Here is a 24,231-nt window from a genome sequence, read left to right as displayed (position 1 = left end):
GTTTTGTCCCCGGTGGATTCCTAGGGAGTATCTCAGTGCCTTGCATGCAATACTGTTTACTGAGTAAAGGAATCAATGAGTACAAATATGTTCTTATGAAAGCAAAATCACCTATAAAGCTACATACATCTCTAATTCTCATTTGGTTTTAACTTCCCCACTGCAATTAAAAGTCTACCTTCATTTCCACTCATATCAACCAATATCCCCCAACAAAAAAAAGAAGTTGCATGAAAAAAAATAGAAAAGCTGTGAATTTCCACCATGTCCTAGATTTTCCAAATAATCCTGCTGTTCGGAAGCCTGTTCATAGCCCCCAAAGTACTGAAAGGCCTTGCAAAATGCTCATAGGTGAAACAGCAGGAAGCATCTAGAGTCATCTCAGAGGGAGGCTTCTGCTTCCAGAAATAAAGTCACACATTCACAGGTGCTTCCTGTTTTTTCAAACACCTTGCCCACCTTCTGCACACGAAGCGTGGATTCTGCAAAACGTGAGCCCAACAGGAAGCTGCCTGCAATTTCAGGTAGCTTTTCTGACTCTTAAAGAGATCTCAAGTATACTTTCAGAGAAATGCCAGCAAAAACTGTAGTCATTTGGGAAAGAATAAGTCTGGAAGAAAAAGATACAGCGAACTAGCACAACGAGGGTGAGAACATTTTTCATGAAAATGCTGTCTGTAAATTACATTTTTAAACAAATAAATGTGTTTTCTTTAGGTTTTTAGCTCCTGTGGGTGGAATTAGGAGAACCGACTGTAAGTGGGTGGTTTTTGTCATATCTCTGCTGTGAGGGAGGAAGAAGAAGGAGGAAGGCTGGGGTGGAGAGGAGGAAGGAGACCCGCATGGCTGGAATGTCTCCACTGAGCTCAGGGGGATGAATTCCTCTGAGACTTCTTCTACTTCAGGAAGCTCACAAACCCTTCCTGAGATCTCAGAATAACCTTGAAATGAACATGTAGAACATTGATTAAGTTGTGAGAGTGTTCACAGTAAGCTTTGACTGAACTATTCTAAGGAATTTCTTCTTAACATGGTCACAGGTGGATGAGTTGGGAAGAAAATGCCATGGGCACTGTATTCAGTTTTAAAGTGAATTCAGAGAAGTTGTTCAAGGTGATGAGTGCCATGTCACATATCATAGGTCTTGGATAATTTAGGGTGATTTTTTAATTGTAATTACAACTACTAATTGCATAATTACTGCTAACATTACTGGTTCAGTTCCAAGTATGTATTCTTACATTTGCTTTTGTTTTGTTCTGTATTTTCCCATCCATATTGCCAAATTAAATTAAATCATGTAATTAATTTTGCTTATTAAATTGACTTCTTAATGTTCTTTTTTTCTGAAATGAAACTAAAAACAATATCTATAAAGTTAAGCTTCTTCAACTTAACTGGTAAAAGGGCTGCATGGGAGAATGTTTCTCAGCTGAAATTCAAAGAAATGTCTTTAAGCTACAATGGTCAGAACCATATAAATTCTCCCTGAGCTCACCCTTAGCAGTGAATTAAGTGAACAATGTTAAGAGCGATTAACTTTGTTTTGCTTGTGGTAACAAAAATAGAAACACCTGAACATCTCATATGACCAACAGAAGCTTTCTAATCCTTTTTTAAAGGAAACTTTATACACCTAAGGGTTTGAAATACATTAATACTTTTTTTTTTTTTTTTGAGACGGAGTCTCGCACTGTCACTTGGGCTGGAGTGCAGTGGCACAATCTCGGCTCACTGCAACCTCCGCCTCCTGGCTTCAAGCAATTCTCCTGCCTCAGCCTCCCAATAGCTGGGATTACAGGCGCCTGTCACCACGCCCAGCTAATTTTTTGTATTTTTAGTAGAGATGAGCTTTCACTATGTTGGCCAAGCTGGTCTCAAACTCCTGACCTCGTGATCTGCCTACCTCAGCCTCTCAAAGTGCTGGGATTACAGGCATGAGCCACTGCTACATTAATATTCTTTTAAAACTTTAAACTCTGTTCTACACAAGAAATTATTTCTCTTCCACCTGCTTTATGTGGTTTGGTGAAGCACCATGTCACCATGTGCATATGGCTATTAAAGGTCCAGTATGCACATGCTGTAGTTTCAAAGAAGTTGCTGTCCAGAAAGAACCTGACATCCTCTCCAGACACACACATATCACAGTAAAATGATCCCAGATAATGGCAAAGGAGGGGTGAAGTCTAGTCTTGGTTCTATTATTTACCAAGTATCTCTAGGTTTCCATTTTCTCATTAGCAAAAAGAGGAAATTGGATTATGTGTTCTGTAAAACTGCTCCTAGCTTTAAAGTGAATTGATTATTAGGTTTTAAGAAGACCTGAAATAAAAGACAGCACATGCTAAGCGGCAGATGAGCTGCTATAACGGTTCTGAAAAGGAAGCGACTGCATAGGGTTGGAGCATCTGGGAAAGCCTCCGTGGGGTTGAGAGGTGTGGCTGGCTCTAGAAAATGGGCAGAACCTAAGAAGGTAGAGATGAAGGGGAGCAGTTCACATGGCACACTCAGGAGACCAGGGGATGCTCGACTGTGGCTAGATCCAGACAGACCCCCGATGCACATGTGAGTGCTAGAGAAAATCTTGTTCCTTGCCACCTTAATGAATGAGGATAATAAGATCACTTGTGGGAAAGTTTTAGTAGCTGAGACTGCTGATCCAATGGGCACAGCATCTTCAAAGGAAAGCCAGCAAGATGGGCCGTGTTAAACCCAGAACTTTTGCCAAGGCACTTTGGCTTCTCCGCACCGGGGAGGTCTGAGTCAGTACTTCGTACTGCAACTATGCCCTCACATGACTCCTCTCTTTTAAATAGCTGGAAGTCCCTTAAACAGGTTCAAAAAACAAGACTTCCTAAAAGAAAATTATACCAATTCTGCCGTCTCTTAGCTCCGTGACCTTGAAAAGTTTGTTTTAAATGGAATAGCTCAAGGATAGAGAAAATTATCTAGAATGAAATAATAAGTGCCCATATGCTTGTCATCCAGCTTTGTTACATGTTATTGCTCGTAGTTATTTTCTCATAGTTATTTCAGATTTTTCACAAGGAATGAAACGTTGAAGTTGACGCTAATTATGTACTACCTTTCAAGATAATTCTCTTCCTCTCTCTCTCTTTCTCTTTCTCTCTGTCTCTGTATCCAGGAGTAAACACATTTTGAATTTGATGTTTATCTTCCCGTGCTGTTTCTGTATTTATGCTCCATAGACATCTACAAATAATATAGAGTATTGTTTTGTGTCCCTAGTTGTTATGTGAATGGTATCATACTTTGCCTATCTTTTATCATCTTGCTTTGGTAATTCACCATTAAATTTTTGAGGTTTATCCATGTTGATACACATTATTTTCACTGCTACATAGTATTCCACTGAATCATTATTCCAAAATTTATCAATCTATTTTCTTGTCAGTGGAATCTTGGGTCGTTTAAAAGATCTTTCTGTCTCGAATAATGTTGCAGCATTGCCCTCACAGATGTTTCCTCCACATAGGTCAAAGCTTCCCTAGGAGCCATTGGAGGACACATATACTGTTAGTTTTGGAAGGTATTATATAACTGCTCTGTCCTTTTCTAACAGTGAGAGCTTCCAATTCTCTACATCCTTGCCCACGTGCAACATTTTAATCTTTTTCAATTTGATAGGTATACTATTTTAATGTACGTTTACATGCTATAAAAGCCTTTTATGCTCCATTGTGCAGAATACTAAAGTGAAATCTTTATTTCTCTTGCTACATAGCCCAGTCTAGTTTCTCTTGGGACTAATCTAATTCCTTTCAGTTTATGGTATTTTGGTTACCAAATTAGACACTGTTTTTCTTTGAGTAAATATATCTCAAAGCAGGTGTTGACTTTGCACAGTAACAAAGAAAGGTAAATTATTTGCAAAAGTAGAGATAATATCACTGTGCCAACTTTAAGGTTCAGAAAACATCCCTTGATTTCGTATCCAATTTTCTTTCCCTTTGGTCCTCCCATCAGTTGATAACCACCATGAACAGCCAAAATACTGCATGCAAAATTGTATTTGTGATATTTGCAGCTTGACTTAAGAAAATGAAGTAGCCGAAAATCTGACAAATATGTCCTCTTGTCACTTTCCTGTCCTTGTGCAGTAGTGAGGGATTTCAGACACAAACAGGTCCCCATTAGGCTCGAATCACTTTGATAAAGCTCTGATAAGCATCAAGGTTCTGGGGCTTTTTACAGAAAAGAATTTATTTTTCTTTATTTTTTTGTTTCTGAATTTCATTGGGCAGATGAAAGTTCCTCTGTTTCTTTAGAAAATCACCCTCTGTTTTTTATGCAGTTCATGATGTACTTTCTTCTTTCACTCGGACAGGATTTAGAAGAGCAATCTGGCATTCATCTCAGTGAAAGCATCAAAATATCTAACACTGTCAGATCATTAAATAGAACACTATATAGTTATAAAATACACATCCCAAACCATTTATAAAAGGTCATTGAGGAATCTTAAGTGATCTGAAAAATGTTCATGAGATAAGGCTCAGGCAGTGGAAATAAACTATATGTATATGTGCATATCAAAAACAGTACCATCTCTATCTTTCAATCTATTTATCATCAATCTATCTAGATAAAAGAAATATACCAAAATATTAACAGTGAATATATTCCAGTGAAGAGACCATGAATTATTAAACACTTAAAACTATATTTCTGATTTTCCAATGGTTCTACCATGAACATATATTATTTTTATAACCTAAAATGATTAGAACAAAAGGCACTTATTAATAAAAAAGATAACGTAACAAAGTTCCAAGAAGACATAGTCTTATAGTATGGAGGCGTGATAAAGAAATTTAATATATTCAATTACTTTTCTTTTGACTTTCCTTTTATTTTTCTTTTTGCAAACTCTTTCTGAGTTGAACATAGGTTTGGGAAAATAACAGAATTGTAACTTTCCACATACATTTTTTAAACATACGTTTAGTAAATTTAGACATGTACAAGCATGTCTAAATGGTAGCCTGCTGTGGTTTATTTGCATAAAGGGCAGAGGACCTCAGTAATAACAAGTTATTATTTTCTTAAGGTTGATGGTTAGTACCATCATGTTCCCCCAAAAACCCCACTCATTGTGGCATGGGGGAATAATTTAACCTTCCAAGCTTTGGGAGGCATGTCAGTAGAGGAAGGCAGTCATCATCACAGGAGAGTTGTTGTACACAGGTTGAATTGGGGTTGTCCTTTGGCTAAAGAACTCAGTTGCACCTTCATACAGTGACAACAAGCTTCCTGTCCCTCCTTCAGAGAAGAGCCATGGCCCTCAGTAGAGGGAGCTATAACAGAGAATGAGTTAAATGAATGCTTTATTAAACAGTGTGGGTTCAAATCAATAAGTCGCAGAGTGCCTAGTTTCATTCATACCCATCAACGCATCGTTATATCCACATGGAAGCACAGCAAGGAAGGACAGTAGGTGGATGATGTTGTGGGGATTTCCTACCCCTCCTAAGTTCCATTACATTTATTATAATCACAGTCGTACACTTATTTCTTGAGTAAACCAATTTGGAGATTTTTAAAATATGCTGCTTTATCCTAACTTGTTAAAACCCCTATATACAATTACCTAAAACTAGGGGGAGAATTTAAATACAGCTTTCAAAGCAATTTAGCAATTGTGTATGAAATGGCCACACAATATATCTGCCACTATTCTAAACATTGTAAGGCTGAAGAAATAAGACACTCCTCCAAAAAGAACATCTTAGGATCTTATCTGGATGATGAAATAGATGTACATGAAGCACACAAACAACATTACATGTTCTAGGAGGTACAGTAAGATCAAGCATCACAAGTGATGAAAGTGATCTGCTGCAGATTTAAAGTATGGACCCTGGAATTGTCTTCCCTGAATTCCAATCTCAGTTCATTTTATTATTGGCTGTGTTTAAAGAAACTTAGGCAAGTTACCTAACCTCTTTATGCCTCAGTTTCCTCATCCAGAAAGTGGTGAAACTAATATCTGTTTCATAAAGTAAATTGTATATAATATGCTTACAAGAGTGTCTTAATACACAGATGAAGCTCAAGAAACCATTACTTTTATTACTATCAAATGCCAAGAAAACTAGTTTAGAGACTACATATGATACTTACAAAATATTTATTGCCAGGGTTGGACCAGGCTTTTGAGAGGAAGTGCCTTTTAGAAATGGCAGGGTGGGCTGAGAGTGGTGGCTCAAGCCTGTAATCCCAGCACTTTGGGAGGCCGAAGTGGGTAGATCATGAGGTCAAGAGATCGAGACCATCCTGGCCAACATGGTTAAACCCCGTCTCTACAAAAAATACAAAAACTAGCTGGGCATGGTGGCGCACGCCTGCAGTCCCAGCTACTCAGGAGGCTGGGGCAGGAGAATCGCTTGAACCCAGGAGGCGGAGGCTGCAATGAGCTGAGATTATGCCAGTGCACTCCAGCCTGGTGACAGAGTGAGACTCCATTTCAAACAAAAAAAAAAAAAGGGCCAAGCACTGTGGCTCACGCCTGTAATCCTAGCACTTTGGGAGGCCGAGGCAGGCAGATCACGAGGTCAGGAGATCGAGACCATCCTGAATAACATGGTGAAACCCTGTCTCTACTAAAAATACAAAAAATTAGCCAGGCATGGTGTCACGTGCCTGTATTCCCAGCTACTCGGGAGGCTGAGTCACGAGAATCACTTGAACCCGGGAGGCAGAGGTTGCAGTGAGCCAAGATTGCGTCACTGCACTCCAGCCTGGGTGACAGAGTGAGACTCGGTCTCCAAAAAAAAAAAAAAGAAAAGAAAAGAAAAGAAATGGCAGGGTGAGATATTCAAATAAAAGTTTCAGGTTGCCTTTTACAAAAGACTGAGGATTATTTATCCCAACAAATGCAAAATCATTTCCATAAAAAGTAGAAAATATAAGTGGCAGGAAGAAATATATCAGTTGATTATTTTCTTTAAAACAAGAATCTCAGATCGCTCATTTGACATTTCTCTTCAGAGTTTGAAAAGTTCATGACAGCTCACAGCTGATAATGGTGGCAATCTTAAGGATACGGAAAACTCATTCCTCATGCAGGGAAGAAGAAAATATTCTAAAGAGGAGATAAGCGTATTCCATGAAATCAAAACAGGTAGGAAAACAATATTTATTCATTAACTCCTTTACTCACTCAACAAACATCTATTTAGTGCCTACCATGTGTTAGGCATGGTACCAGAATCTGGAATGCAAAATTAAATAAGTCTCCATCCTGAAGAGTTTACAAGACAGGGCAGTAAGTAAGTGATCAAAATACCGTATGATAACAATTAGTACAAGGCATGGAGCTGAGCCTGGATAGTAAAGCAGAGGCCATGTGAATGAGTTTTGTCTTTATTCTGATACAAATGTGAATCCATTGAAAGATTTAAACAAAGAGAATGCCATCTAACTATTTTCATTCTTAAAAGATCATACTTCTTGTATAGTGAGAACAAATTGAATGGTGAATCACAGCTGAGATTTTGTTGTTTTTATAACTACAAAATCTTGTATAGTTTTCTATGTCTGTAAAGTACAATGTGTTCACACCCTTTTAAATCTATGTAGCTGTGGGTCCCTTCCAATGCTATTATTCATCTAGCAGTCTGCCTTCTGCTCCCACTCATTTCCCTACAATGAATAACAGAACTGCAAGTAGACAAAGAAGGATGGAGAATGAACTTGGTTTCTCTCTTTCAAATGGAAGCTAGCAGAAAAGTTCAGGAACTCACACCTTGAGAAGAGGGTAATATGCAGTGGTTAATAACATAGGATATTGATTTAAAAACCAGTGTTGTCCATTGCTCATTCTGTGACCTTAGGCAAACTTGTCAATATTTCTGGTCTTAATATCTTTACTTTATGATGATAATAAAGTTATTTCTATGTTTTATTTGTCAGACTCGGCTAACTACTATAAGAAATAAATCAAATCTCAGAGGCTTAACACAATAAAAATGTATTTCTGGTTCAAGTTAAGAAAAGGCATTAACTAAAACAATAAGTTATTATAATATAAAATAGGATAAAAACATTACATAGATAACTTATTATTTTATATACATAAGCAATGATTATTTAGGAGATGTAATAACAGAAAAACCCTCATTTATAATAACAACAAAGAACATGAAACAAATAAACTTAAAAGGAAGTGTGCAAAAACTGTATGAGGAAAGCATTTCTGAAAGACATAAAACACTGAAGAAGAGCCAAGAAAACACTTAAAAAGAAAAACTAGGAGGAAGAACTAGCCCTATCACACATTAAAACATGCTATAAAGTCTTCATAATTAAGAGTGTGGGATGTAGGTGCATGACTAGGCAAACCAACTGACAGATAAATTAGCCCAGAAATCGACTCAAGTACATATGGAAATCTAGTATATGATAAGTGACATCACAAAATTACTGGGGCAAGCAAATTTTAATAGATGGTTCTGGGACAACTGGATAGCTATTGGGAATGAAATAAGTTTAGATCCATATCTCACACCATATATAAGCATAAAGACCCAATGAAAAAGAGATATAATATAAATGTAAAACAAAAAAATTTAAAAAAATAGCAGAAGAAAACATGGGTGAATTTCTATTTGACGTTGGTATAGGGAAAGATTTTCTAACCATGACTTAAAATCCAGAGGCAATTAAAAAAAAGATTGACAAGTGGACACATAAAAATGAAAATTTTTATGCATGGCAAAAACACCATAAACAAAGTCAAACAACAAACAAACTTTAAAAAAATGCTTGCAACATTAATCTTTCTATAATAAAGTACATATTCTGCTAATATATTAAAAACTCCTAAAATTGAAAGAAAAGGGATTTTAAAAAAACATTGAACTAGGTAAAGAAACAAGAGTAGACAATTCACAAAAAGGTATATAAAAAAACCTTGTAAGATAGCAAAAAATGTTTAATATCATTCATAACTAGTGAAATGCAAATTAAAACTTTATAGGAATATTATTTTTCACCTATCAGATTGACAAAAAAATTAAAAATATGGCAATCATCTGTAGGGAAAGAGATACCCTCACACGTTGCTGGTGACAATGTCAAGTGGTATAAGCTTTTTAGAGAGAAATTTGGTAATGCCTAAGAAACTACATATACACTTATTTTTTAATTCAGCAATTCCACTTCTAAGAATTTACCCAGAAGATACACCTCCAATAAGGCAAAAATATATTTGCACAGGGTTATTAATTGTGACATTGTTATTATTGCAAAATATTGGAAACAATGTAAATATCTGAACACAAGAGAGTAGTTAAACAAATTGTGTACCTCTACAGGCTCTAAGAGAAAATAAAATAGAAGAGGATTCCTGTGAACCTATTTGGATTGTTTTTCAGAACACATTAAGTAAAAAAGAAAAAAGACAAAGTGCAAAAGAATATCTATTATGAGTCAACTTTTATGAAAGAGAGACCAAAAAAAAAAAAGAAAAAGAAAACCACAAAAAGGTTAACCCAGGAACTAAAATTGCTTATATACAGGGATAAGAGGAAGGAGTCGGGGTACAGGGGATGATGGGTGTGGGAAAGGAACACTTCTCTGAGTATAACTCTTTCTACAGTTCTGACTTTTAGAAACCATAGTAATGTTTCATATACCAAAAATATAAATAAATGACTAAAATCAAGCAGGGTGAAGGGAGAACCCAAAATTCAATACAAACAATAACAAATGAGCCTAACTCAATTACAAACCACACTGAAGGGGATGAGGAAGAAAAGAATGAACTGAAGACAACTTTGAAACCCAATGTATTATTATATACATGTATTATTAATACAATGTACATATTGTATACTCTAAGACCAAAGACCAACAGGAATGTACACAAACATTGTACACTAATTTGCAAGCTCCCCAGCCCCAAAGAGGCATTGGTTAGTAATTATAAACCCAGTTAATGTTTATTTTAGGATTGTGCAAATAAGTAAATAATATTTGGATAACAAGAGGGAGATTTCTTACTTTTAGAGAAATGAGTTACTAGTAAGGAAAGGAGGAAGGCTAGAATTAACCCTGTAGTATTGGACTGAAATCAAATGTATTGGTATGAACTGATGGTGACAGATAGATGATAGATAATAGATAATAGATAGATAGATGATAGATGATAGATAGATAGATAGATAGATAGATAGATAGATAGATAGATAGATTAGATAGAAATAGGAATCAAATGTATGAACTCATGGTGATAGATAAATGATAGATAGATAATAGATGACACAGAGATAGAGACTTAGATTATGCATATGTATACATGTTTATTATAAACAGATTTTCTTCTAGCTTTGTCTGATGAGAGGGCCTAAAAGTAATGACACCAGTAGCAATGAACACAAAGAGCACCTAGATCTTGCTTTCTAGATGGCATTAATAAAAGAAACCAAGGATCCTTGAGAAATGACTGAGCTCATGGCTGGGGCAGGGAAAGTACTGTGTAAGATTGTCCTGGAACATCTTATGCCAGAAAGAAAAGAAGTAGTAAGAACAAAATGGTGGACGCATGTTGAAAGGACACAAAAGCCAACTTGAAGGGGCCGCCAGTGGTCAATTCTGAGCCAATCTGAAGAACAAAGTAAATTATGGTAATAATGGAGTATAGCATATAGAATAAAATAAGTATTCATGACTGCATACTGATATACTTCAATATCAATAGCAAATGGGAGAGAAGGGAAAGCTCTTCTTTACAGTAGAATTATAATTAACAAGTGTCAAATAAATTATCAAAGTAAAAAAAATCACGAGTTGGCGATGAGTGGGGCAATATATAAGAAGCAGGATATTTACATAGACCTAAAGTCTCTCTCGATGAAGTCCTTATTAAATACAGTTCCTGTATTAAATACAGTTTCCTGTAAAAACAGTTCCTTTACAGTGGAGCAGTCTGGCAGACACTACCTTAACCAAGTGTTGAAGGCTAACATCACCAATAATAAGAAATATTCAACAAAATGGACCCATGATACACGTACTGAGAAGCCCACAATATCGCTTCTGTGATAGTCTTACCAAATATGTATAAGCTGAATTTAATCATTACTACCTTAATCATAATCTGGATCTTGGCTATAAAGTAGGCATTAATGTGATAATTGGCAAATGTTGAATAAGGTCTGGGGTTAGTTAATAGCATAATATCAATGTTAGTTTCTTGATTTTGAAAATTATACTGTGGTTAAGTAAAATATTAACACTTGGAGAAGTTTGGTAAAAGGTATATGGGAGTTCTGTGTACTGGAAACTTTTTTTAGTCTGACACTTTTTATTTCAAAATAAAAAGGTAATAAAAATATTAAAAAGAAAGAAAAGGTATTTAAAAACATTTCTACCTATGATTACAAAACTTCATTTTAAAAGAGATGACTTAACACCCTCTCAAAATATACTTTCTTCTCAAAATAAAAATGTTGGCCACATGCAGTGACTCATGCCTGTAATCTCAGCATTTTGGGAGGCTAAGGTTGGAGGATGGAGAATAGCTTGAGGCCAGGAGTTCGAGAGCAGCCTGGACAACATAGTGAGACCCTATCTCTATAGAAATAAAAATAAAAAACTAACCAGGCATCGTGGTGCACACCTGTAAGTCCCAGCTTTGAGAAGGCTGAGATGGGAGGATCGCTTGAGCCCAGGAGTTTCAGACTGCAGTGAGCTATGATTGCACTAATGCACTCCAGACTACGCCACAGAACAAGGCCTTGTCTCTTAAAAAAAAAAAGTTAAATACATTCTTAAAAAATACACATGGAAAAACATATTTATTCCATAAATTCTCCCCCAGATTAATATATTCCTTTGACCCATTGTTTTATTTTTTTTCTGCTATCGTTCATATTTTCAGAGGCTATGACCTGGGTAATGAAGTAATTTTTTTTATAAATTAATCCTAGTTATAATTTTACCTCAGTGAATTTGAGCATCTTGGAGTCGAATTTTATGTACAGATATATGTTTTTCTAGGCAACAGATTTAGGGAACTTCATTTCTATTCAAAAAGCCTAGGTATAAAGGCATGGCATCCTTACTCTATGAAGGATAGGCCTATTTTATAGACCACAATACTCATCACTACTCAATAGTTACCTCACATTCCTAGTGTCAAACTAGAGCACACGCATACACACACATATATACTTGCACATACGTACACACACACATATAATGTATATATATATATGTGTGTGTATATATACATTTTCAATAACTTGCTAATCATGATGAATGCTGTCTTAACTTTTTTTTTCAAACAGAAGTTCTCACATAGTTATTACTGAACCAACCTAGTGCAGGGCACAGAAACAAAGATAAAACATTTTTTCATTAAAACATGTCCCACAGTACAGATAGTGGCAACGTTTCCAAGTTGATATGGTAAGATGCCAGTGACCCCAGTACAGCATGAATCTGAGTGCCATCTCATGTGCAAGTCCTTACAGATCCAGCTGAGTCTTCTCCAATGTCTCCTGTTGGAGTCGTAAGTGCTCTTATTATCAGTTTTCATCTGATTCCACTAGGGAATGGGATGATTTTGCTTTTGTTTCTTGGCCAGAAATCGCTTGATACTGAAAAACTTGCGAGCAGACATAGTGAGGAATGGAGTCAACCGCATACACCACAATGGCAGGGAAAGGGAGAGACCCGTCTTATTTTAATGAAATATTTTGCTTTGGAGAATTCAAAGAAAAATATAGGAGGTCGCCTGATTTTACCACCAGAGGGCATAAGACATTAAGAAATAGGGCAAACAATGCCCACTTGCTGGTGAGATTCTCTGATTTCATGGTTTGAAATCTCTAGGTGGCTATTTCAAAAAATGAACTCAAACCCTAACCTGAACCAGAACACAGACCTAAAAACACAGGTTTAATATTCTGCTACTGAAACATACCAGGAGGGAAAGCAGTTCTCAGCATGCACTGAGGGCAGAGACAAATAAGCTACCTGCAAACGAGGATAGGAAAAGGTTAGGAGGGAAAAGCTATCTTTTTAAAATCCTCAACCATGTTCTCAAAAATGTAATTTATTTACATTTGTTAATTACATTATTGATTTAGGTTAAACACTGAAATAGGTTTGCAGCGTTAAATTTGATATTTCCTCTCCTGGTGATGTTTGAGAAAAATATTACCTGGTTAATGCAATCTTATCTAGCAAAACAGGGGTGAGCTGGTCTAGAATCAATGAGACCAAGGTCTTGAGTTCAAACTGTGAGTCAGTGAACCTCTCTCTAAAACAGGGCCAAGCCCTCCTCCTAAACCAGCAAATGCACATGGTGGGTCATGGGGGGAGTGGTGAGAAAGCACACATGTGCATAGCACAGACCCAGCACTGCCCTGGAGAACTCAAAATCAAACTGCACATTCTGTTGATGTTGTGTCAATGGACTCCCCCCATAAATAGTATTTGGATCTCAGAGTCAGATAATTTAAATTTCTCCTATTCCTCTCACCGCCCTCCCCTCAACTCCCACCTTTTACATTTCTATGTTCTTCCCCACCTAAGCCCTTACCCTTTTAAAAATCTTTGATAGGGTGCATACATGGAAAAGGGGGTGGATTACTTACTTTAATGATTTAAAAATTATTTTAATTCTGCCAATAGTTTTCCAAAGTAGAAGCAACTTGGATGGGCAGGAGATTTTAATCTTAGACATAGACCCAACTGGTCTATCTCTATTCTCTGCATGAGGTGGCATCTTACCAATTACAAGGATATAATTTCCCACATGCCCCCTTGCTTAAAAATCTCTGGAGCTCATTTCATAGATGAGGACTTTTGAGGGAAACTGCATCTTATTTGGAATTAACATGATATTACTGTATCCAAAGGAGCCTTCCTGGGTTTGAGGATAATCATGACCGATGCTGCATTTGTGCAGCAGAAAGCGTCAGTGAGCCACATGCTGTCATGTGCTGCGTTCAAGTCTCTCTAAGTAGGTAAAAGTAAACTGGAGAACTGAGATAATCATCTTGACAATTTAGTCAAAATACTCTATATTTATTCTAGATATAAGGACTAAGGGTGTGTGTTATTTAGTATGTTGCTTTACACTTCTAAAATACTTGAGATAATTGCAATGTTTCTTTTACTTTTTAATAATAGTACTAGATATAATTGTCTTACATAAATGTTCTGTTATCTTAAAATTGCTAGAGTCCATTTCTGACTAAAATATTTCATTATTTCATCTCTACTTCCTCACCTCTAGCTTTTTAATGAGTCTTTTATTGTCAGATTTCATTTTCCTCTTTAGAAATGGGTGAGGTGGAGCCCCGGTTGTGTTTAACGGGTATATGAAAACCATATTTTGAATCTTCCTATCCAGGCTGTTCTTATTGTTGTGATACCTTTGAGAACACAAATGGAGTTGAGTGGATCCCAGAGGAAAAGCCTACCTAGAACCTACTCAACCTGAGTTCATAGTTCATAGAAGCTAATCATATTCCCCCCGCTTTTTTTTTTTTTTTTTGCATTGAGCACCTGATTAACCTCCATGAGTCCACACTAGACGTGACGCTGAGAAAGAGCACACCTTCTCATCTCCCATGTGTCCCTCAAGGGTCCCTCATCACCTTCCCTTCCAGAACTCAGGTCAAATGGATTTCCTCCTTTCCCAAACTTGAATGCCTCCCTTGCGCTAAAGCTTACAGAACCCGTATTAGGCCAGGCGCGGTGGCTCACGCCTGTAATCCCAGCACTTTGGGAGGCCGAGGTGGGCAGATCACGAGGTCAGGAGATCAAGACCATCCTGGCTAACACGGTGAAACCCTGTTTCTACTAAAAATACAAAAAAAATAGCCGGGCATGGTAACGGGTGCCTGTGGTCCCAGCTACTCGGGAGGCTGAGGCAGGAGAATGGCATGAACCTGGCAGGCAGAGCTTGCAGTGAGCCGAGATAGCACCACTGCACTCCAGCCTGGGTGAGAGTGAGACTCCGTCTCAAAAAAAAAAAAAAAAAAAAGAATCTGTATTAATTTGGCCACTATCCGAGGCTATGTTTGTTTGTATGTGGCAACAGTTTGTAAGCTTTGCTGACATTCGAAAACAAGACGCTTGGGTAAACTGGAAAAAGCCCTGCCCTAGGGATCTGGATTGCGGTTGAAGCCATGCCCCCTCACACCTGGGTGGGCTTGGGTATGCCCCTGGGGTAGTAGGGATAAAAACTTCAAATATTACTTCAAATATTTGAAGAAAATGCAGCTTCTCTGTTTTCTATCATAGATCTACTCTTCCTCATAAACATCTACCTCACTGGGTACCAGTGCATGGACAGCACTCTTTATACTTGTCAATATTCAATATTAAAGTCTCTTCTCTATTAAATGGGCTCCCCCATGATGCATTTAATTTTGCATCTTCCCAGCTTCCTCTCTCTCCCCAGAGGATCTTCCCAGCTTCCTCTGGATCTTCCCAGATTCCTCTCTTCCCAGTGCTGGATCTTCCCAGCTTCCTGTCTCTCCCCAGAGGATGGGGCTGATATAATCATGTGGTAGCAAGGGAAAGGCATGTCAGAGCCCTCTGGATCCTCAGTGCATGGCCTGGTCCCCTCCCAGCTGATGTGTCACTCAGTCCACATGGGTCTTTGGAGCTTTTTTCTGGCACACCCTCTGGTCCTAACCATTTGCCCTTGGTTGTGCCTTCCTTCTCTACAGCCTCTGTGCATCTTCAGAACTCTGCCAATTCCCTGGGCTTCTTAACACCAATATGTCTGCTTGTCAAGGCTCAAAGAGCTTTTCAGAACCCATACGATCAAGACCGTCACTACTATCTCACCTCACACATTAACAAAGAGTTTTCCAATACAGTCTTTTTTCCCCCAGTGCCCCAAACAGTGATGGGGAAAAACTGGGCTCTTCTTTGGACTTTTCTTAACAGGATGCATATACTAAAAACCTGCCTCTCCAATTCTCTTTTCTGTCTCCTTTTCTGCAGTCTACTGGCATGGAAGGATAAACATCCCACTTCTTTCTAACACCTGTAAGGGACTTCTTTTTTATATCCTCTACATATCCTCTTTTCATATCCTTTCTGAGGTGACATTTGTAGTCTCCTAAAGCAATCATGGTGGACAAGTTGCAGAGACAGAAATCTAGATCACCCACAAAGCAAGATGTATCTGGAGAAATTCCAAAAATATTATCCCTCTTGCACCTAATTTCTCTAATTCTCAGTTTCCTCAGAAAAATTAAAGTGAGGGGGCAGGTAGTAATGCCTGCACCTACTCTCCAGAGGGAAGATCTCTGTGTCCCTCTTGAAATCAATTTGGGTTAAAACTGCAAGAAGTAGAATTTCTCCAGAGGCATTTATTCCTTAGAGGGTTTACACCCTCAGAAGGCCTATACTAACAGACAATCCTGTCTGCTGATTTAGCCACGATACAGCACGTAGAAATGCGCACACACATGCATGCACACATGCGTACACACACACACACAGCCATTCTCCCCTTGTACCCTCCTTCTCTTTAGAAATGTCCTCCAATCTGTGTTAGGCTCAAACAGCAAAAAAACTCAAAAACGAAACCAAACCGAAACAATGATCCTTAAAGTCTCAATATAATTACAAATCCAATATGTTAACTTTTCTTAAATGATTCAAAAATCCTAAGAACAGACCACAATTATTTGTGTATTCATTCAATAACTTGTCCTGGATTCTTGAATACCTCAGTAATCAAAATAGATTATGACCCTTGCCCTTATACTTGACAGGATGTGAAAGATTGGGAAGAAGGGAGGCAGATACTAAGCAATATGCTAAATAAGTAAGTAAATAATATTGTACATTAGAAGCAGAGGATGGAATAACAGAAACAGTAGAATACACAGGATGAAAACATTTATTATTATACCTTTGTTTCTCATATTTAAAGTAATTCATTTATTCATGTTTCTCTAGTTAGTTTATACCTTCCCAGGGTGAAAATAACCTTTAACCTCCAAGAAAGGGAATATTATCTCAGACCAGCTAAGACTGCAGATTATGGGTTAGTGATCGATGAATTCTTAGGGCCTAGGGCCTGCTTGAAACTTCTGGAGGGATTCAAACTTAATCCAGTAACCATCTCTCTGCCTTTTTCCCTTCCTTCCCTTCTTCCTTTCCACTTTTTAGGATAAAATGCTGGAGGAGAAGTCAGTAGCAAGCAGCTAAGACAACATGGTATATTTGGTGAGTACATAAGAGATTTAGTTTGTCACACACTAAGGAATTTGATTTTTACCCAACAGGTGATCAAAGGACAAAAGTGACAAGGTGGTTTTAAGAAATGTCTCAGGAAACTAACCAGCAGAGTAAATTTACAAGATAATTTTCAAAAAAATTCCTAATTTATTTATGCTATCAACCTTGTATAAAGAGTTCTAGAAAAAAGTTAAAGAAGGAAATTTTTATGTATAAAACATTGAAAAACAAATTCCGGATATTTTTTATAAGCTGAGATTAATGAGTCAAATTCTAATGAAACCATCAGTATTTAGCCATCTCCCTCACTCACTGAGGAAGGGATCAGACATACCCATTGTGCTATTGTCTGGGAAGAATTCTAAGACAGCCCCATGATCTCTGCCCAGGTGTTTCATCCATAATTAGGTTACATTATAGGTGAAAGTGAAGGGATTTGGCAAATATAATTAAGGCCCCAAATCAGTTGAAAAGTTCATCAAAAAGGAAGATTATACTTGCTGGATCTGACTTAATTAGCTGGAAGCCTTTTTAAAGAGTGTTTGGACTTCACTGAGTCAGAAAGAGATTCTCCTGCTGGCATTGAAAGAACAGGCTGCCATTGGTTCTGCAGCTGCAAGTAAATGAATTTTGCCATTAAGCATGTGTGCTTGGAAGAAGACTTTGTTGGAAGAAGACTTTGAAACTCACATGAGACCCTAGTCCCAGCTGATCCCTTGACGGCAGCTTTGTAAGACCATGACCTGAGAACCCAGTTAGGCCAAGCCTGGACTCCTGACCCATGGAAACTGTGAAATAATAAGAGCATGTTGTTTCAAGATTCTAAAACAGTGATAACTTGTTACAAAGCAATAGAAAAGGAATATACCCTTAGAATGATTTTTACAAATCACATGGAACAGTGCTTATCTATAAAAACAGTCAGTGTGTATAGTAAAGGCACAGAGCCTAAAGCCAGACTACATGGGTTCATGTCCCAACACCACCCCTCCTTGTTGTGTGACCTTGGGCATGTTCCTGTGTGCTTCCGTGCCTCCATTTCTACATTATGAAATGAAGATAAACACAGGACTCATTCATAGGATTATTTTGAGAATTAAAGGACTTAAGTTATGCAAAGTCCCTAGAAGGGCAACTGGCACACAGTAAGCCCTCTATGAATCATTAACTATCCTTATATGATGCAGCTCTGCTAATTGTCAGTGGATCTAGATATATCAAAGACTTTCTTCATATATCCCCTTGACAATTAAGAAAGTCATCCTATTATAAACACTCAAGGCATTCAAAGAGATCAAATTTATCACTGTGTTGAGTTTCAATATTTTAGTCAGAAAAAATAAATAATAGATGAAACGATGCAAGAAATACAATCTCAATTTTAAACTGAAAAAATATCTGGTGGAGACCTAATCATTCCTGAGAGTTTCTTAATGCCCTCTCTCCCCTAAGATTCAAATGTCAGTCACAGTTTCAAAGTAACAACTATAATACATGAGCAGCTGATGAAATCTCACGTTGTAATTGCCACATGTTATTCTCAAGGAATTGCACAATGCAAAACCTCTATATTTATACAATACAATAGAAGGAAAATACTTTGGGGAAGGCTACTTAGCCATGACAGATAGATAGAAAGACAGAAGAATAGGCAGGCCGAGATAAAGAAAGAGACAGGAAGGGAGAGATGGAAGAAAGAAGGAAATAGATGACTTGGTGCCCTCATCATGAGATGATACATCTTGAATCCCCTGGGTCAAATGGATTGAATCTTAAATAAATAAGTGAAGCTTCTTCTGAAGAAATAGAAATTGTTGAGCTATAGCTTTTTTAAAAAATCAGGCAAACTATAAATGGAAAACCATTGTCTTAAGATATCCAACGAGAATTTAGCTAGGAAAAGGAAAAAGTCAGTTGTGATATGAAGTGCAATACTGCTAAAGACTAGCTACCTCAGAACTGCATGGGGGATCTTTTAAAAATCAGAGATACAGCCGGGTGCAGTGGCTCACGCCTGTAATCCCAGCACTTTGAGAGACTGAGGCGGGCGGATCATGAGGTCAGGAGATTGAGACCATCCTGGGTAACATGGTGAAACCCCATCTCTACTAAAAATACAAAAAATTAACCAGGCGTGGTGGCGGGTGCCTGTAGTCCCAGCTACTCAGGAGGCTGAGGCAGGAGAATGGCGTGAACCCGGGAGGCGGAGCTTGCAGTGAGCCAGGACCACGCCACTGCACTACAGCCTGGGCGACAGTGCGAGACTCCGTCTCAAAAAAAAAAAAAAAAATTAGAGATACATAGTCTTTATCCCAGAGATTCTGATCTAGGAGTTCTGGAGTTCACACCAGGAAACTGTATTTTTAAAAAGCTCTTTATTAATTAAGGTAAGATAAGTTTTAGAATCAAATTCCAAGGTGTCTGTAGATTAGCACAATAGAAATTAATTTCTTGCTCATAGGATGGCTCATGGTGAGGATGGTAGGAGGCTTCTCCACATGCAGTCATTCAGTGACCCAGACTCTTTCCATCAGTGGCTCTCCCATATGCTAGGGGTTCATAGTCATCTGCATCCACCAAGTAGAAGGGAAACAGCATGGAGGAGCACTATGGGAACTTCTAATGGACCAGACTGAAAGTAGCATGAATTTTCCTTTTTTCTCTTGTTCTATTAAGGAGATCTCAGTCACAGGGTGACAGCTACCTACAAGGGAGGAAGGGAAATACCATCCAGCTGGTGTTCCAATAAGAAGAGGCAGTAGATTTCAGTGAACAGGATGCAGTCTCTGCTACAAGCACTCCATGTGATTTTATGTACAACTGGTGCATGATTGAAAGTTCACAGTTGAAAATACAACTTTTGAGTCCAAATAATCTAAATTCCAAACTTGGCCATTTGACAGCTATGTGATCTTAGGAAAAATATCTCCCCTCCTTGTGCCTTGGTTTCTTCAGTTATTCATCTTTTAAGTAAAGATTTAAAACATCCTACATCGTAAGATTCTTGTGAGACTGAAATAAGACAATGTTTAAAATAATTAGAACCATAACTGGCACTTAATAGTAACACATATTTTACTTAAACTGCATTGTCTAGGAATCAAGGTGTTCTGCTATTTGAGATAAGAACTCAGATGCATCAGTATCAGAATATATATTTTGTCCCAGCTGAATTATTACATTGGAACAGTTTTTTGTTTTTGTTTTGTTTTGTTTTTTGAGACAGAGTCTGGCTCTGTTGCCCAGGCTAAAGTGTAGTAACACAATCTTGGCTCACTGCAACCTCTGCATCCTGGTTCAAGCAATTCTCCTGCCTCAGCCTCCCGAGTAGCTGGGACTACAGGCACCCGCCACCACACCCGGCTAATTTTTTGTATTTTTAGTAGAGATGGGGTTTCACTGTGTTAGCCAGGGTGGTCTCGATCTCTTGGCCTCGTGATCGCCAACCTCGGCCTCCCAAAGTGCTGGGATTACAAGGTGTGAGCCATCGTGCCTGGCCTGGAACAGTTTTTAAAGGTAGAATTTTAACACACCAGAAGTTGGTTTCTTGCTCTCATAAAAGTTCCTGGGCAAGTGGGCAGCTCTCCTCCATGCAGTCATTCCGAGATCTTGTCTTTTTCCATCTGGTGGCCCCCCAATTCCTAGGCTTTATCATCATCTCATCCAGTGTGTAGAGATACACCAGGGAAGCAGTACTCACTGTGGTCAGAGCTAAGAATTTGGTGCTGCAGTATTAAAATATTTGAAGCCCACTGAAAGAATAATTGATGTATTTTAAAATAAAATAAAAGCAACTTCCAAAATTAAGAAATTGAAAGTGTTGATAGTTGATATCTCAAGCTGATATTTACAATAATCTGATTATTTTAATTCAGAGTGTTTCAGATATTTTTAGATTTAACTTTTGCCACATATGAATGTTTACCACGACACCCGAGGGACTCCATGAACACTTCTGGAATAGGACATCAGCTTTATGGTGCTAATCATTTGAAGCAAGTGAAACCATCATTGATAAGCTTGATGCTGTATCATTGAAAGGATTAATTTAGAGAGTGGTTCTGAAGTCTGGACCACTATTAAGGCACCGTCCAATCAGTGAAGTTATCTATTTGAAGTAGAGATGACCTTTGTTCAGCATTTTTCAAAGCTGAGTAATGTACAGGCCTCTTTAAAGAAAAGTAATTCTCACTAAGCCACATGAATATATCCATGGTTTTCTGGTCTTCAGATGCCAGTTTGAGGAATACATCCCTAGTCAAAATAATTCAGAGCAAAATACGTCTCTGCATGCCTCATCTTCTTGCTTTCTCCATCATTTTCTCAATTTCAAACCTTACTTCCCCCACCCCTTGCCACAATCACACACTTTTTGTGCTGTCCTCCCCAGTAAGCATCTCAGAACATGCAGCCTTCCATCTTACTTTCCTGATTCCTTCCAAGTTTACCTTTTAGGTCTTGTTCTTGTTTAATAAACTCTTGCTGACCATAAAGCTGATCAGAGCCTGGCTCCCCGTGTGCTCAGTTTACAATGTGGTAGTCAGTGTTCTGAACACAAGAATACAACCTCCTTCTGTTTTCTTGCCTTGGGCTGAACCACATATTAGGGAAGCGAGAGGAAAAAAATGTTTGGTATACCCTTCATGTGCCAGGCCTCATAGAATCATTTCATTTTTTTACCCTCATGCCCTTGGGAAATCACTCCAGCATTTCAGCTTCCTTTTACTCCTATGCAAAAGGAGGATGCTGACAATTTCCTAGGTTCAAATAATAGTTACTTTTTCTTTAGTTCCTTACTGTGTTCCTAGTTCTCTGTCAGGGGTTAGATGTATTATCTCGTTGAATCTTCAGACACTGCTATGAGGTAGGTTTTTAGATGAGAAAACAGGCCAGAAAATGTTTTGTAAATGGATAAGTCCATTTGGGCACAGTCCTCGGAGCTTTGGAGTTTTTCAGGTGATATTGGCTCAGCTGATAATACTGCTTCCTAAGTCACAGTAACAACAGGCAACTGTATGACTAGAGGCATATATAAAATAAATAACCGTCTCATCGTGCTTTCTGTTTAGCAGCACTTGTTTGGTGGTTCTTTGCCACATCAGCCCACTTTACAAGTAGTCAAGTAAGGTAAACTTAAATTTGACCTAGTTTAATCAAACTGTGGGTTGTGGTTCAATCATTCACCAATTGATTACTAAGAATTTAAACAGTTTTAACAACCACTATAAGTGCATCTCTCTTTTGTGGTCTCTCTCAGAAGCTAATGTTGCTATTTCTGACCACCCTGTATATACTGTAACTCCTCCAAAATAACCTGAAAATGCAAAAAGAGTTACATTTTCACAGACACCATACTTTAAAGAACATGAATAGAAAGAAGGACCATGGAACTGATCTTGAGATGATGTTCCAGCGAATTCAAGCTCTAAATATCATCCTTGATTTTGCTCAATAATAACCTATATTGTTTACTTCCCACTGAATGAGAAAACTCAAATGCAGACTGAACTTGGGAGTGCTGGTGTCAAGAGAACCATCAGACCGCAGCATGCTGAGACCAATTGGTCTCCACTACTACTACCAGGCAGCCAAAGTGAGAGGATCAGCAAGGGCCAAAATCAATGGTGTTGGGGCCTCACTGAGGCAGCCCAACCTTATGAGAGCCAAAAGTCACCCCTGCTCAGCCTACAAGGCTAGAGGCACTTCTAATAGAGAAAGATTAGAGAGAACAGAGAAGCTTCTCCAGCAGATTCCAATGCTGTTGCCTTTCAGTTTCCTGTTTGGGTTTTGCAAGCCTCCTTCAGTTACCCTGGAATGTCAGAACAAGCAATCTGCTTTGAGTTGGGGAAGGTTTGATGTTTTTTTCATGTGGGGGTGTTAATTTCATCAGAAAGAAAAATGAAAAAAGCCCGCCTCCTGCGCTCAGTAGTGTGGCATGGAAATGTAGCACATCCTACTCTGATGTTTCTTTCCTGCCTCCCTTAGCCCTAGTTACTAGATTGCGGTTTACAGGTTGTTTTGTTTTTTCTTTCCTTTTAATTTGTTTTACTCTACGTGCCAAGTTGCTTTAAGGATCTAAATTTTTTTAAGTACTAGGGAAAGCTTTTATCTGCCACCGGCCAGGACTGGAGAGATGAGTTTGCAAATGTTCCACCTTCATGCTTTGCCCCATATGAGGCTCTCTTCTATCCCATTTGCATTCAGGGGAGTTACTCTGAGTTTGGTCCATGACAGCCACTGGCCAGGAAAGGAAATAAGAGCATGCAGCTATGTTAGCCTCAACAGAGAAGGCAGGAATAGACTATGCTCAACCAGGGGAATGCTGCCTTCACTTCTCCCTAAAATGAGGAGAGGAAAGGAATGAGAGGAGCACGTGCAACCAGCTTCCTTCTCCCAAACACTTTTCACAAGAAGTCATGTCAAAGCCACAGACACAACCTGGGCCAGTGGTTTGAGGGGTTGAAGAATCTGGATTCCCTCAGTTGGTTTGACTTGTATGAACTCAATTCAATTCAACAAGCTTAAGTTTATGTATCACTAATTATATCTATTATCATCACTTTATATCTATTATATCTATTATCATCACTTCACAGGCATACCATAGTTCCAGCCTGTGGGCACTTTAATTAAGGAAAGATGACTAGCGATGCATAGAGTTCAGGATGAGGAGGCCTTTGCTATCAAGTGCAGAAAGAGAACAGCATGCATTCTATAAAAACAACAACAGCTTTGCTCTTTCTGTGGTATACCTCGTTTTGGTTTTGTTTAGAGCTCCCTTGGGGATACAGAGGAAGCATGACGTGTCAAAAGAGGGAGGTTAAATAGCATGAAGCAGATAAATGAAGACAAAAGGGGAAAGAACTATCAAGAGAGCAAAGTGATAGAGCTGGAAAGACCAAGCCTTCTCCAGGGCATCTCAGCTCACTGCAATACAGAAGCTTTAACCATTCTGCCTGGGATTTTATTCAAAAACCCATGAAC

General features: G+C 38.3%; 1 long non-coding RNA gene across 1 annotated transcript in view; it reads left to right on the top strand.

The window, feature by feature from the left end:
* The first annotated feature begins 512 nt into the window (after nucleotides 1–512).
* The window catches only part of LOC115837059, a 32,052-nt gene continuing 8,333 nt past the window's right edge, over nucleotides 513–24,231 (top strand). Inside the window, exons 1-3 of the long non-coding RNA XR_004032116.1 lie at nucleotides 513–647; nucleotides 7,015–7,147; nucleotides 17,179–17,235. This is a non-coding gene — a long non-coding RNA (uncharacterized LOC115837059). The remainder of the gene's footprint in view (nucleotides 648–7,014; nucleotides 7,148–17,178; nucleotides 17,236–24,231) is intronic.

The sequence above is a fragment of the Nomascus leucogenys genome, chromosome 10 (assembly GCF_006542625.1).
Source record: "Nomascus leucogenys isolate Asia chromosome 10, Asia_NLE_v1, whole genome shotgun sequence".
Classification (NCBI taxonomy): Eukaryota; Metazoa; Chordata; class Mammalia; order Primates; family Hylobatidae; genus Nomascus; species Nomascus leucogenys.
The sequence above is the reverse complement of the archived record's forward strand: the minus strand, read 5'-3'. Positions and strand labels throughout refer to the sequence as shown.